The sequence below is a fragment of the Capra hircus genome, chromosome 15, assembly GCF_001704415.2.
Source record: "Capra hircus breed San Clemente chromosome 15, ASM170441v1, whole genome shotgun sequence".
Taxonomy (NCBI): domain Eukaryota; kingdom Metazoa; phylum Chordata; class Mammalia; order Artiodactyla; family Bovidae; genus Capra; species Capra hircus.
This window is the reverse complement of record NC_030822.1, coordinates 27,886,761-27,903,438: the sequence shown is the minus strand read 5'-3', so window position 1 is coordinate 27,903,438 and position 16,678 is coordinate 27,886,761. Positions and strand designations below refer to the sequence as shown.

The 16,678-nt window shown below is 44.1% G+C and overlaps 1 pseudogene; it reads left to right on the top strand.

Annotated features, from left to right (window-relative positions):
• LOC102173022 overlaps nucleotides 1–14,494 on the top strand; it is a 31,540-nt pseudogene extending 17,046 nt beyond the window's left edge.

The window sequence follows — 16,678 nt, the reverse complement described above, 5'->3', positions numbered from 1 at the left end:
CCCCTGCTCAGACATCTATTCCTATATTCATTCCTCATGTTCTAATATGGCTCCAAGACCATGCACTATGAACATCGTTGTGGGGAAATCCAAATCCTTAATCACTGTTAAAGTACAAAAGAGAGGGAGTTTCATGAGCACCTGCCATAGGCCAAATAGAAGAAACATGTTTCTATCCCATTACCCTCCTGGGGTTCTCAGATGGGGTGGGGTACTAGATTAAAATCAGGAAAAGAAACAAGAACAAATCATAAAGAACATAATTTACTGGTTACAGGCGACCCCTGAGCCTTATAAATGCCTAGACCTCCATTCCCAATTATGGCCTATCCTAAAACCTCCCTTTGGCAACCAACACCTTATGTGCCTTCTCAATTCTTCTTTCCAATTCTCCCAGTACACACAACACACATCCCAGTGTTGGACATGCATGTCACTGTCTCCCTCATCACACATAGCAATTGCCTTACCTTCAACCTGGCTGTCACAGGGCAACTATACCTCCCCTTCCCAACAAAAAACTACACAACTCATTGGGCCAGTCTCTGACAATGTCCTACTCTCAGCCTCTTCAAACCTTACCTGTATCAACTACTCTAGTCCCAACTACACTGGTCTTACAAGTTCCACTCCCTCCTTCTGTTCCACTTGGGTCCTCTGGAACAGCACAAATAATTGCACCAACTCGGAAATCTTCATTCTCTGTGGGGCCTATGCATATTCATCTCTCCCCCTTGACCACCTCCCCGCCCCGGACCTTGCATCTTGGTCTTCCTGACCCCGGGTCTAACATTTCTAAAAGAAGAAGAGGTAGAACAAATAATCTATCTATTTGTTAGAACAAATTTGGTAGAACAAATTACCCCCTATGGGGAAATTTTCCCACAGGAAAAGACAAGCTGTCATAGCCTCCCTCCTGATTGGGTCTGGCATAGCAGCAGCCCTAGGCACTGGGATTGGGGAGCTTCTTGACCTCAGCCCATTTCTACTACAAGCTGTCCCAAGAACTTAATGAAGACATGGAGCAGGTAGTGGAGTCCTTTGTTTCAGTCCAAAGACAAATGAACTCATTAGCTTCTGTGTCCCTACAAAATAGGTGAGCCCTGGACCTTTTCACCATGAAAAATGGAGGGACCTGCCTTTTCCTAGGAGAGGACTTCTGCTATTTTGTTAATGAAATGGGCATAGTCCAGGGCAGAGTCAAAGAACTTAGAGACAGAACTGAACGTCACAGATAAGAGTTACAAAACCTTTACACTCCCCAAAACCTGTTCCAACAGGCCCTCCCTTGGTGCTCCCTTTTTGGGGGCCATTGGTACTTACCATTTTATTCCTCTTATTTGGACCCTGTCTCTTCAATCTCTTTCAAAGTTTTTTCCAAGAACGGATTCGGGCCATCTCTCGAGACCAGGTCAAGATCATTCTTATTCTCGAGAGTCTCACCCCAAGCTCACAAAAAGGAGAGTCCTGGGTCCTAGGATGATCCTCTGTTCCAGACCCGAAACCATCGCCCCTATCCAGCAGGAAGTTGCCAGAGAGATACGGCACCCTTTTTCCCATTTTTTATGATTTCAGGGTCTGGAATGAAGGAGTCTTTGGGCCTAGAAAAGAAAACAACAGTCTCAAAGGCCCTTGCTGAATCATCTAACTTCAGAGAAAACAAAACCAAACATTAGGTCCCACCCTGACCTGATGTTCCAGGCCGGTTGTATCTATCTGGGACTTATCACCCCGTGTCCAGAAACCTTCTACCCCATACATCTGCCAGAGACTTATCACCCCCTGCCCAGAAGACTTATCACCCCCTGCCTGACTACAAATGCCATCTCAACTAAATAACCAAAACATCCCACCTGACTAATGTTTCTCTTATGGCTTCCACAAATCTCCCTTTAAATATGAAGCCTCCCTGATCCCTCTTGTGCTCTGCCTGGTCATTAGGCTGACTGTTGCCCCTCCTTGCCTGAGAAAAGGTAACCTACTTCCATTGAGGTTGTCTCTCCTTTTCTGCCTCGGCCGAAACTATACTTTATAAGAGCCATCCACCATTAAAAGACTGTAAGGGAGTAAAATAACAAATTCCCTTGTGTGAGTTCGCCATTCTAGTGGACATCTGCAAGGATCAAATAGTCTTTTTACTTTGTTTCCTCCCCTATCCCCCAATCTCTGATCCATAAAAGAACTTGGCAACCAGGCGATAACAAGATGGTCATTTTGAGGCACGAATCTGCCATTTTCTTGGTCAGTCATTCAGAATAAAGTCCCTTCCTCGTTGCAACACTTAGTTGCCAGAGTCCAGCTCCAGCAGCCATGGAATCAGCCTGAAGGGATGAGCAGTGTCGGCAAGTGACGATGCAGCCTCTCATTTAGTTTTCTTGGACTGCATGTTTTTTTTTGTTTTGTTTTGTTTTTTTATTTTTTTATTTTTTTAATTTTTTTTATTTTTTTTAAATTTTAAAATTTTTAATTCTTACATGCGTTCCCAAACATGAACCCCCCTCCCACCTCCCTCCCCACAACATCTCTCTGGGTCATCCCCATGCACCTGCCCCAAGCAAGCTGCACCCTACGTCAGACATGGACTGGCGATTCAATTCTTACATGACAGTATACATGTTAGAATTCCCATTCTCCCAAATCATCCCACCCTCTCCCTCTCCCTCTGAGTCCAAAAGTCCGTTATACACATCTGTGTCTTTTTTCCTGTCTTGCATACAGGGTCGTCATTGCCATCTTCCTAAATTCCATATATATGTGTTAGTATACTGTATTGGTGTTTTTCTTTCTGGCTTACTTCACTCTGTATAATTGGCTCCAGTTTCATCCATCTCATCAGAACTGATTCAAATGAATTCTTTTTAACGGCTGAGTAATACTCCATTGTGTATATGTACCACAGCTTTCTTATCCATTCATCTGCTGATGGACATCTAGGTTGTTTCCATGTCCTGGCTATTATAAACAGTGCTGCGATGAACATTGGGGTACATGTGTCTCTTTCAATTCTGGTTTCCTCGGTGTGTATGCCCAGAAGTGGGATTGCTGGGTCATAAGGTAGTTCTATTTGCAATTTTTTAAGGAATCTCCACACTGTTCTCCATAGTGGCTGTACTAGTTTGCATTCCCACCAACAGTGTAGGAGGGTTCCCTTTTCTCCACACCCTCTCCAGCATTTATTGCTTGCAGATTTTTGGATCGCAGCCATTCTGACTGGTGTGAAGTGGTACCTCATTGTGGTTTTGATTTGCATTTCTCTAATAATGAGTGATGTTGAGCATCTTTTCATGTGTTTGTTAGCCATCCGTATGTCTTCTTTGGAGAAATGTCTATTTAGCAGATGACATGATCCTCTACATGGAAAACCCTAAAGACTCCACCAGAAAATTACTAGAGCTAATCAATGAATATAGTAAAGTTGCAGGATATAAAATCAACACACAGAAATCCCTTGCATTCCTATACACGAATAATGAGAAAGTAGAAAAAGAAATCAAGGAAACAATTCCATTCACCATTGCAACGAAAAGAATAAAATACTTAGGAATATATCTACCTAAAGAAACTAAAGACCTATATATAGGAAACTATAAAACACTGATGAAAGAAATCAAAGAGGACACTAATAGATGGAGAAATATACCATGTTCATGGATCGGAAGAATCAATATAGTGAAAATGAGTATACTACCCAAAGCAATTTACAAATTTAATGCAATCCCTGTCAAGCTACCAGCCACATTTTTCACAGAACTAGAACAAATAATTTCAAGATTTGTATGGAAATACAAAAAACCTCGAATAGCCAAAGCAATCTTGAGAAAGAAGAATGGAACTGGAGGAATCAACTTGCCTGACTTCAGGCTCTACTACAAAGCCACAGTCATCAAGACAGTATGGTACTGGCACAAAGACAGACATATAGATCAATGGAACAAAATAGAAAGCCCAGAGATAAATCCACACACATATGGACACCTTATCTTTGACAAAAGAGGCAAGAATATACAATGGAGTAAAGACAATCTCTTTAACAAGTGGTGCTGGGAAAACTGGTCAACCACTTGTAAAAGAATGAAACTAGATCACTTTCTAACACCGTACACAAAAATAAACTCAAAATGGATTAAAGATCTAAATGTAAGACCAGAAACTATAAAACTCCTAGAGGAGAACGTAGGCAAAACACTCTCAGACATAAATCACAGCAGGATCCTCTATGATCCACCTCCCAGAATTCTGGAAATAAAAGCAAAAATAAACAAATGGGATCTAATTAAAATTAAAAGCTTCTGCACAACAAAGGAAAATATAAGCAAGGTGAAAAGACAGCCTTCTGAATGGGAGAAAATAATAGCAAATGAAGCAACTGACAAACAACTAATCTCAAAAATATACAAGCAACTTCTGCAGCTCAATTCCAGAAAAATAAATGACCCAATCAAAAAATGGGCCAAAGAACTAAATGGACTGCATGTTTATTTCAAGCTTTAGGTTCTCTTTTATACTTTGACAAAAGCATTAGGTCAGAGGTTTGACATTTTCAGTTTCCCCTCACCCAGATGTATTGTCTCCATAAATCATTGTTGTCCTTCAAGCAGAGTTTCTGCTTCAGCAGTTCTCTCAGAATTGTGCTTGCTTTAACTTGTGATTACAATGTAACTCGTGCTTATATCTGGGCTGCATACCACAAACCTCAGTTTATTTCTTATCTTTGTAAATCCTGTTTGCCCCTAGTATCCTGATCTCACTATCTCCTAAAAAGGCTTCTAATATTAATATCTCTAAAATTCCTAATCTCTATAAACTATAGTAAAATATGCTAACATTATAACATTTGTTAAATCTTAAGCTTCTAACTATATTTAATTATTCCTAAGCCCTAAATTCAGCGAACTCCTTTGCCATAAACATTTCCCTCACAAATATGTTTCAGATAACAATCCTTCCTATGGCCTCAAGCTGTGGCCTATGTGCTCATCCTGGAAAACTCTTTTGTAAAGATCCTTGAACAAATGTCAATGATTAACTTTATGGATTATTCTCTGAGCACAGTTGCAGAAGGCTTTGTGCCTTCTTATGCTCCTTTTAAGAATAATAAGCACCTTAATATTCTTTTCAGTCAACTCAGCCGAGGAAAGGAAAAAACAAGTCAGAATCACAAGGCCTAACTCCTCCATCCCAGGTCCGTGCCTGTGGGACAAAGAGGGGGAGTTGGGGCTGTGCCTCCATTTTGTCAGTAATGCCTAATGTGGCTCCCAACACTTAGTCTCGGATTCATTGGCCTATCTTGTGGAAAGCAGAGTGAGCCTGGAGTCATTAATAATCCCAATGCTTGTTGTTGCCCAGAGAAGAGCCATGACCTGCTTCAAGTTATAAAATAAGACCAGGGAAGGACTGGGAGACACCCAAGGCCTCCTACTTTTGGCCCAGGGCTCTGTCCTCTGCTCCAGTTACTGCTCACTAGGTCCCTTCAGGAGGCTAGCAGACCACTTATGCCTTCTTGCGTCTCTACACACCCTCTCTCCTGTTTCCCTCTAGGGAAGATCTGGTGCCGATCTTCTCCTTTGGGGAGAATGACATATATGACCAGCTTGAGAACTCTCTTAGTTCCTGGTTGCGGTGGTTCCAGGACCGACTTCACAAGAGCACTAGAGGCTCTATTCTGCTCTTCTATGGCCATGGAGTCTTCCAGTACAGCTTTGGTCTTATGCCCTACCACCGGCCCATCACCACTGTGGCTGAGCCTAGACCTGGGCAGGGAGGAGGAAGGGTTACAGAGCAAGAGGCCTGGGCTTTTGCTGTAAGGGGAAATGGACATAGACCAGTAGACATTTGAATTTGTGGAACACACATTCTAGAGTGTGAAACAAACACACAGGCAAGTCTAGAATGAGAAGAGTAATAGGGCCTTATTGCCAAATTCAGGCTTAAATTGAAGAAAGTAGGAAAAACCACTAGACCATTCAGGTATGACCTAAATCAAATCCCTTATGATTATATGTGGAAGTGAGAAATAGATTTAAGGGCCTAGATCTGATAGATAGAGTGCCTGATGAACTATGGAATGAGGTATGTAACATTGTACAAGAGACAGGGATCAAGACCATCCCCATGGAAAAGAAATGCAAAAAAAGCCAAATGGCTGTCTGGGGAGGCCTTACAAATAGCTGTGAAAAGAAGAGAAGCGAAAAGCAAAGGAGAAAAGGAAAGATATAAGCATCTGAATCCAGAGTTCCAAAGAATAGCAAGGAGAAATAAGAAAGCCTTCCTCAGGGATCAATGCAAAGAAATAGAGGAAAACAACAGAATGGGAAAGACTAGAGCTCTCTTCCAGAAAGTTAGACATGCCATGGAAATATTTCATGCAAAGATGGGCTTGATAAAGGATAGAAGTGGCATGGATGTAACAGAACCAGGAGATATTAAGAAGAGGTGGCAAGAATACACAGAAGAACTGTACAAAGAAGATCTTCATGACCAAGATAATCACGATGGTATGATCACTCACCTAGAGCCACACATCCTGGAATGTGAAGGCAAGTGGACCTTAGAAGAGATCACTACGAACAAAGCTAGTGGAGGTGATGGAATTCCACTTGAGCTATTTCAAATCCTGAAAGATGATGCTGTGAAAGTGCTACACTCAATATGCAAGCAAATTTGTAAAACTCAGCAGTGGCCACAGGAATGGCAAAGTTCAGTTTTCATTCCAATCCCAAAGAAAGGCAATGCCAAAGAATGCTCAAACTACCACGCAATTGCACTCATCTCACATGCTAGTGAAGTAATGCTCAAAATTCTCCAAGCCAGGCTTCAGCAGTACGTGAACCGTGAACTTCCAGATGTTCAAGTTGGATTTAGAAAAGGCAAAGGAACCAGAGATCAAATTGCCAACATCCGCTGGATCATCGAAAAACCAAGAGAGTTCCGGAAAACCATCTATTTCTGCTTTATTGACTATGCCAAAGCCTTTGACTGTGTGGATCACAATAAACTGTGGAAAATTCAGAAAGAGATGGGAAAACCAGACCACCTGACCTGCCTCTTGAGAAACCTGTATGCAGGTCAGGAAGCAACAGTTCGAACTGGGCATGGAACAACAGACTGGTTCCAAATAGGGAAAGGAGTACATCAAGGCTGTATATTGTCACCCTGCTTATTTAACTTGTATGCAGAGTACGTCATGAGAAATGCCTGACTGGAAGAAGCGCAAGCTGGAATCAGTATTGCCGGGAGAAATATCAAAAACCTGAGATATGCAGATGACACCACCTTTATGGCAGAAAGTGAAGAGAAACTAAAAAACCTCGTGATGAAAGTGAAAGAGGAGAGTGAAAAAGTTGACTTAAAGCTCAGTACTCAGAAAACGAAGATCATGGCATCTGGTCCCATCACTTCATGGGAAATAGATAGGGAAATAGTGGAAACAGTGTCAGACTTTATTTTGGGGGGCTCCAAAATCACTGCAGATGGTGACTGCAGCCATGAAATTAAAAGATGCTTACTCCTTGGAAGAAAAGTTATGACCAACCTAGATAGCATATTCAAAAGCAGAGACATTACTTTGCCGACTAAAGTCCATCTAGTCAAGGTTATTGTTTTTCCAGTGGTCATGTATGGATGTGAGAGTTGGACTGTGAACAAAGATGAGCGCCAAAGAGTTGATGCTTTTGAACTGTGGTGTTGGAGAAGACTCTTGAGAGTCCCTTGGACTGCAAGGAGGTCCAATCAGTCCATCCTAAAGGAGATCAGTCCTGCATGTTCATTGAAAGGACTAATGTTGACATTGAAACTCCAATACTTTGGCCACCTCATGCAGATAGTTGACTCATTGGAAAAGACTGATGCTGGAAGGGATTGGGGGCAGGTGGAGAGGGGTATGACAGAGGATGAGATGGCTGGAAGGCATCACTCACTCGATGGACATGAGTTTGAGTGAACTCTGGGAGTTGGTGATGGACAGGGAGGCCTGGCGTGCTGCAGTTCATGGGATCGCAAAGATTCGGACATGACTCACCGACTGAACGGAACTGTCTTGCGTAATAAAAAGGCAAATACCCTTATCAAACCTCAACGTTGTTATCAAGGGCAGGTGACCTCTTGGAAGTGATTTACCTTCTGTGGGTCTGGGTTTGCAATTAATAAATTTGGGATGAGAGTCCTACCTCACAAGTTATTGGGAAAACTAAGCTTCCACATGTAAAGGAGCCAGTGTAGTGCCTGACAGACTAGAGGAGCTCAGTAATCAGTAGTGGCTACTGGCCACTGTGCCCCTATTCATTTCTGTTCAGTTCAGTTCAGTCACTCAGTCATGTCCAACTCTTTGTGACCCCATGAATCACAGCATGCCAGGCCTCCATGTCCCTCACCAACTCCCGGAGTTCACTCAAACTGCATCCATCGAGTCAGTGATGCCAACCAGCCATCTCATCCTCTGTCACACCCTTCCCCTCCTGCCCCCAATCCCTCCCAGCATCAGGGTCTTTTCCAATGAGTCAACTCTTCGCATGAGTTGACTCTTTCCACTGTTTCCCCATCAATTTGCCATTAAGTGATGGGACCAGATGCCATGATCTTCGATTTCTGAGTACTGAGCTTTAAGCCAACTTTTTCACTCTCCTCTTTCACTTTCATCAAGAGGCTTTTGAGTTCCTCTTCACTTTCTGCCATAAGGATGGTGTCATCTGCATATCTGAGGATATTGATATTTCTCCCGGCAATCTTGATTCCAGCTTGTGCTTGTTCCACTCCAGCATTTCTCATGATGTACTCTGCATATAATTAAATAAGCAGGGTGACAAATATACAGCCTTGATGTACTCCTTTCCCTATTTGGAACCAGTCTGTTGTTCCATGTCCAGTTCGAACTGTTGCTTCCTGATCTGCATATAGGTTTCTCAAGAGGTAGGTCAGGTGGTCTGGTTTTCCCATCTCTTTCTGAATTTTCCACAGTTTATTGTGATCCACACAGTCAAAGGCTTTGGCATAGTCAATAAAGCAGAAATAGATGGTTTTCCGGAACTCTCTTGGTTTTTCGATGATCCAGCGGATGTTGGCAATTTGATCTCTGGTTCCTTTGCCTTTTCTAAATCCAACTTGAACATCTGGAAGTTCACGGTTCACGTACTGCTGAAGCCTGGCTTGGAGAATTTTGAGCATTACTTCACTAGCATGTGAGATGAGTGCAATTGCGTGGTAGTTTGAGCATTCTTTGGCATTGCCTTTCTTTGGGATTGGAATGAAAACTGAACTTTGCCATTCCTGTGGCCACTGCTGAGTTTTACAAATTTGCTTGCATATTGAGTGTAGCACTTTCACAGCATCATCTTTCAGGATTTGAAATAGCTCAAGTGGAATTCCATCACCTTCACTAACTTTGTTCTTAGTGATGCTTTATAAGGCCACTTGACTTTACATTCCAGATGTGTGGTTCTAGGTGAGTGATCACACCATCATGATTATCTTGGTCATGAAGATCTTCTTTGTACAGTTCTTCTGTGTATTCTTGCCACCTTTTCTTAATATCTCCTGGTTCTGTTACATCCATGCCACTTCTATCCTTTATCAAGCCCATCTTTGCATGAAATATTTCCATGGCATGTCTAACTTTCTGGAAGAGAGCTCTAGTCTTTCCCATTCTGTTGTTTTCCTCTATTTCTTTGCATTGATCCCTGAGGAAGGCTTTCTTATTTCTCCTTGCTATTCTTTGGAACTCTGGATTCAGATGCTTATATCTTTCCTTTTCTCCTTTGCTTTTCACTTCTCTTCTTTTCACAGCTATTTGTAAGGCCTCCCCAGACAGACATTTGGCTTTTTTGCATTTCTTTTCCATGGGGATGGTCTTGATCCCTGTCTCCTGTGCATTGTCACGAACCTCCAGCCATAGTTCATCAGGTACTCTATCTATCATATCTAGGCCCTTAAATCTATTTCTTCCACATATAATCATAAGGGATTTGATTTAGGTCATACCTGAATGGTCTAGTGGTTTTTCCTACTTTCTTCAATTTAAGTCTGAATTTGGCAATAAGGAGGTCATGATCTGAGCGATAGTCATCTCCTGGTCTTGGTTTTGCTGAATGTATAGAGCTTCTCCATCTTTGGCTGCAAAGAATATAATTAATCTAATTTCAGTGTTGACCATCTGGTGATGTCCATGTGTAGAGTCTTCTCTTGTGTTGTTGGAAGAGGGTGTTTGCTATGACCAGTGCGTTCTCTTGGCAAAACTCTATTAGCCTTTGCCCTGCTCATTCCGTATTTCAAGGCCTAATTTGTCTGTTACTCCAGGTGTTTCTTGACTTCCTACTTTTGCATTCCAGTCCCCTATAATGAAAAGGACATCTTTTTTTGGATGTTAGTTCTAAAAGGTCTTGTAGGTCTTCATAGAACCATTCAACTTCAGCTTCTTCAGCGTTACTGGCTGGGCCATAGACTTGGATTACTATGATATTGAATGATTTGCCTTGGAAACGAACAGAGATCATTCTGTCATTTTTGTGATTGCATCCAAGTACTGCATTTCGAACTCTTTTGTTGACCATGATGGCTACTCCATTTCTTCTAGGGGATTCCTGCCCACAGTAGTAGATATAATGGTCATCACAGTTAAATTCACCCTTCCAGTCCATTTTAGTTTGCTGATTCCTGGAATGTCGACGTTCACTCTTGCCATTTCCTGTTTGACCACTTCCAATTTGCCTTGATTCTTGGACCTAACATTCCAGGTTCCTATGCAATATTGCTCTTACAGCATCGGACCTTGCTTCTATCACTAGTCACATCCACAACTGGGTATTGTTTTTGCTTTGGCTCCATCCCTTCATTCTTTCTGGAGTTATTTCTCCACTGATCTCCAGTAGCATATTGGGCACCTACTGACCCGGGGAGTTCCTCTTTCAGTATCCTATCATTTTGCCTTTTCATACTGTTCATGGAATTCTCAAGGCAAGAATACTGAAGTGGTTTGCCATTCCCTTCTCCTGTGGACCACATTCTGTCAGATCTCTCCACCATGACCTGCCCGTCTTGGGTGGCCCCACAAGGCCTGGCTTAGTTTCATTGAGTTAGACCAGGCTGTGGTCCATGTGATTAGATTGACTAGTTTTCTGTGATTATGGTTTCAGTGTGTCTGCCCCCTGGCAACACTTACCATCTTACCTGGGTTTCTCTTACCTTGGACGTAGGGTATCTCTTCATGGCTGCTCCAGCAAAGTGCAGCCGCTGTGCCTTACCTTGGATGAGGGGTATCTCCTCACAGCCGCCCCTCCTGACCTTGAACATGGAGTGGCTCCTGTCAGCCCTCCTGTGCCCGCGCAGCCACAACTCCTTGGATGTGGGGTTGCTCCTCTCGGCCGCTCTTGCTCCGTCACAGCCTGGTACTCTCAGCCACAGCCCCTGACCTCGGACATGGGGTAGCTCCTCTTGGCCACGCTTCTGCGAGTTCCGCCGCAGCCGGTGCGCTTCAAAGATTACAAAGCCACCTATCTGTGAGGAGAATGTGGTGACAGGGTAGCAGCATCAAGGAGTGTTTAATTCTGACTGCAGGGTCTAATGACAGTAATTGACAAGGTGGATACAATGAAAGACCATTCCACGTCTGCTAGAATTGTGTGTAAAGTAGTAATCAGCCGGTTCTGAAGGAGAGCCAGAGGGATTTACCTGTAATCAATGGGCATGGGCTTTATTCTATAGACTTAGCAACATCTTTCAGCTATTTGCTTTCTTCTTGAATTCCAACTAGGTTCCAAAGGCAGAACTAATAGAGGTGTTCATCTCTACTCACCCAGTCATTTCTTATTTGAGTACAGGCAAACCAACTACCAAACTTTCTTTGCATTTTATGGTGATATTCTCATGAATGTTTATAGTGCTGCTGCCTCAGGACCATTTCCAAGAGAAGACATGGCAGCTGCTTTCTGATCCACCTCCTTCCACAGACACAGTCTCTCCCAATCATGGCATCTGAGACTCCCAGATCCACATTTCCCCTGAGGCTAAGAACACGTTCCCAAGGCTTACACCATGACACTGATTGCTCCTAGCTATGAGACCTTACGGAGAAGGCAATGGCACCCCACTCCAGTACACTTGCCTGGAAAATCCCATGGATGGAGGAACCTGGTAGGCTGCAGTCCATGGGGTCACTAAGAGTCAGACATAACTGAGAGAATTCCCTTTCACTTTTCACTTTCATGCATTGGAGAAGGAAATCGCAACCCACTCCAGTGTTCTTGCCTGGAGAATCCCAGGGACGGGAGAGCCTGGTAGGCTGCCATCTATGGGGTCGCACAGAGTTGAACAGGACTGAAGCAACTTAGCAGCAGCAGCATGAGACCTTAAACAAGTTACTTAGCCTTCCTGAGCCTCATTTCCTCAGCAGTCAAACAGGAATAATAGAAGGTTCTCTCCAACTAGGATTGTTAGGATGACAGAAGATATATTGCACGTGCATGCTCTTCTCACATGCTAGCAAAGTAATGCTGAAAATTCTCCAAGCCAGGTTTCAAAAGTACATGAACTGTGAACTTCCAGATGTTCAAGCTGGATTTAGAAAAGGCAGAGGAACCAGAGATCAAATTGCTGACATCTGTTGGATCATCAAAAAAGCAAGAGAGTTCCAGAAAAACACCTACTTCTGCTTTATTGACTGTGCCAAAGCCTTTGACTGCATGGATCACAACAAACTGTGGAAAATTCTGAAAGAGATGGAAAATCGAGACCACCCGACATGCCTTCTGAGAAATCTGTATGCAGGTCAAGAAAAAACAACTAGAACTGGACATGGAACAACAGACTGTTCCAAATTGGCAAAGGAGTACGTCAAGGCTGTTTATTATTTAAAATATGCAGAGTACATCATGGGAAATGCTGGACTGAATGAAGCAAGATTGCTGGAATCAAGACTGGAATCAAGATTGCCAGGAGAAATATCAATAACCTCAGATATGCAGATGATACCACACTTATGGCAGAAAGCAAAGAAGAACTAAGAGCCTCTTGATGAATGTGAAAGAGGAGAGTGAAAAAGTTGGCTGAAAACTCAGCATTCAGAAGACTAGATCATGGCATGAGGTCCCATCACTTCATGGCAAATAGATGGGAAAACAATGGAAACAGTGACAGACTTTATTTTGGGGGGCTCCAAAATCACTGTAGATGGTGACTGCAGCCACGAAATTAAAAGACACTCCTTGGAAGAAAAGTTATGACCAACCTAAACAGCATATTAAAAAGCAAAGACATTACTTTGCCAACAAAGGTCCATCTAGTCAAAGCTATGGTTTTTCCAGTGGTCATGTATGGATGTGAGAGTTGGACCATAAAGAAAGCTGAGCGCCAAAGAAGTTTTTGAACTGTGGTGTTAGAGAAGATTCTTGAGAGTCCCTTGGACAGCAAAGAGATCCAACCAGTCCATCCTAAAGGAAATCAGTCCTGAATATTCATTGGAAGGACTGATGCTGAAGCTGAAATTCCAATACTTTGGCCACCTGATGTGAAGAACCAACACATTGGGAAAGACCCTGATGCTGGGAAAGATTAAAAGTGGGAGGAGAAAGGGACGACAGAGGATGAGATGGTTGGATGGTGTTACCGCTGCAATGGATATGAGTTTGAGTAGGCTCTGGGAGTTGGTGATGGACAGGGAAGCGTGGCATGCTGCAGTCCATGGGTCGCAAAGAGTCTGACAGGACTGAGCAACCGAACTGAAACTGAATGTGTGCAAATCGCTGCTGGCTGTATTGTTGACATATCAGAATCTTGAAGTTGACCTAACCTCTTAGAATCTATAACACAGAATATAATTGAAAGGGAGGGAGAAAGAGTGCTTACCTGCTCAGATGACCATTGTAGTAGGAAAACCAAGGGCCTCTGCACCTTCAGTGGTTACTGCTCTGGGCCACCACTCACCTCTGTGTCTTGCAGTGGGGAAGCCCATTGAGGTGCAGAAGACACCACGTCCCTCCCAGGAGGAGGTGGACAGACTGTACCAGTGCTACATGAAGGAGCTGGAAAATGTCTCTGAAGCCCACAAGCTCAAGCACAATGTCCCCAGAGACCAACAGTTGAAGATCTGCTGAGTGCCTCCCCAGACGTAGGGCTCCTCCAAAAGGCAGGGCTGGCATCAGGGAGGATGGAGGGAGATGCTGTGATCCCAGAAGTTTTCCTGGAGGTGTCTGTTGAACACAACTCCAGAGCCTTCACTGGCCTCTGAAGCTCCATCCCATACCAGGCCTTGGGTCACCGCTGGCTTCGGGGAGAGGAGACCAGACTCTGGCATCAGTGATTTGCTCTCCTGTTGTGATTCCTCTGTAATGGGTCCTCTTCATGTCTGCCCACCTGAGAAATGGGAGAGATGCTGGGAGAGAATGATGTCTGTGTCTCTGTCCTTTGTGATCCTGTCACTCACTGAGCAGGACAAAGAGCAGCTCCAGTGAGCAGGTTTCTCCTCCTCTCCCTTGAGTGATAGCATAGACAGACAGCAAGTGCAGGGCTTTCTCCTAGAAGGTCCTGCATCCTGCATCCTTTCTGTTGCAGCTCCTCCCTCCCAGAGCTGGAGAGGAAGGCCAGGCCACAGCCTCCTTATTCATCCAGGCACCTTTGAGTTTCTGAATCATCTGAGCCCCAGGTTGGCATCCAGAGGGGTCCACAAGGTGGGGAAGGAGACTTCAGCTCTGTTACTGGCTAAATGATCATATGCAGACATCTTCACCCTTCTTCTGAGTCTCTGTTTTCCTGAGTGAGTAAGGTGAACTCTGACCACAGCTCTGATGTTACGTGAGTTGAGAGCTCCATGAGATAGCTCCTACTCATCCTTTGTAACTTCAGCCCTGAGCTTGACACAAAAGGGAGCTCCATAAATGTCAGTTTATCAATGAAAGCATTCTATTTCAGCCTTCTTCTCTTCTTCTAACCTACACGCTGACTAGGAGCACTAGTCCAGCCTCCAATTTAATCCCAACCTGGCCCTGCTGACATGTTTCCCCTTCCCAGATGGTGGATCAGATAGGCCAGTGAATGGCAAGTTACCGCTTCCTCCCTGACCAATCAGCTCCAACTTACCACCTCTGCCCTATTCTGTAGGAGACAATGTGAAGCCTGTGTACAGACACAGGACACCATTCAGAGAAGGAGCATGAGGAGTGAATGGACCTATGTGTCTGCAAGCAGGCCAGATGGGGACATGCCTTTGATGAGAGGTATTCTGGCCCACTGGTCAGCGACACACATATGTGAGGGGACAGGATGGGAGTATAGGGCCAGTACCTGGTGTGGGAAAATAACTTTTTTTGCAACAGAAACTAAGAACTCCAATAACTATGAATGAGGTCCATCTCAAGGATGTAAATACTCACCCAAGCCTGGCCTAGCCCTTTTCAGTGACCATGTGCAAGTCACATCCCCTCCTAACCTCAGTTTTGTTATCAGATAAACAAGTATCACAATGTGCACCTTGACTCTTAGGAGTGGAATAGAGTTAATGAGATAATTAACCTTTCTACATCCTGTGTCTAATGGTGGGAAAGTGAAGTCACTCAGTTGTGTCCAACTCTTTGGGACCCCATGATTCAAGCCTGCCAGGCTCCTCTGTCCATGGACTTCTCCAGGCCAGAATACTAGAGTGGTAAGCTGTTCCCTTCTCCAGGGGATCTTATCAACCCAAGGATTGAACTGAGGTCTCCTGCATTGCAGGTGGATTCTTTACCATCTGAGCCAACAGGGAATGTTGGGGGCAGGTGTAATTAGAAGTCAGGTCATATATGTGCCCAGCATCTCATGATGGCCTGTTCTGACCTGATCAGGTGGGTGCTATTCTTTCCCAAGGGAGGTGAAAATCAAGAGCAGGAGGCTTGAAATAGAGAGTGATGGTTTCCACTAGGGAGGAAGGAGGAGGTAAGAGGTGGGTGGTTCCATGAAGGAAGGGCAATACTTGCCAAGGAGGTTAATTCCCACCCGTTGCAACTTTTCAGTGTTTGGTAATGAAACACTTCAGACCTCAGGGTCTGAAGGCAGCAAGGAGTTATTATGTCCTCACTTTTATGGATGGCTTGGTGGTTCTTCTATGAGTTTCTGCTCTCTCACATACCGTGTCATGGGAACTGCTGATTTCTTTCCTTGGACACCTTATCTCCTCAATTTGGTAAATCAATTTCACCTCGTTTGTCAAGTCAGCACCACACTACCCCATCAGTTCCGATCCCCTGCTCTCCCAACTAACTGTCCTGATCACAGTCAGTTACTCATGTTGTGGGCTAACTTGGGGTAGAAAGACCATGAGCATTAATGGATGAGTAATCAACTATATGCCCTGGACACTGGGAACAACTGAGGCTTCCTACTCAGTTCATTCATGAGGAGGCAGCCAACCTGTTCTAGTGTCAGGGGACAAGAGCCTTGATTTGGGCTGGAGGACCCACTCTCAAGCTCACTCACAAACCTTCTGTCAGAAGGCTTCAGAGCCCTGCTTGTGGGCTTGTCAATTACCTGGTAGTTGCCACTCATCAGACTTCTCCAGAGCAAGCCAGTCATGAAGAAGAGTGAGAGACAGAGAGGGAGATGGAGACAGAGCGAGCCGTACACCTCTGCTACCTAACCTCTGAGTCACTTGGCATCAATTCTACTTTATGCTCTCAGTTGGATGCGAGTCCTTAAGTCCAAGCCACAGCCAATAGGAGGATGT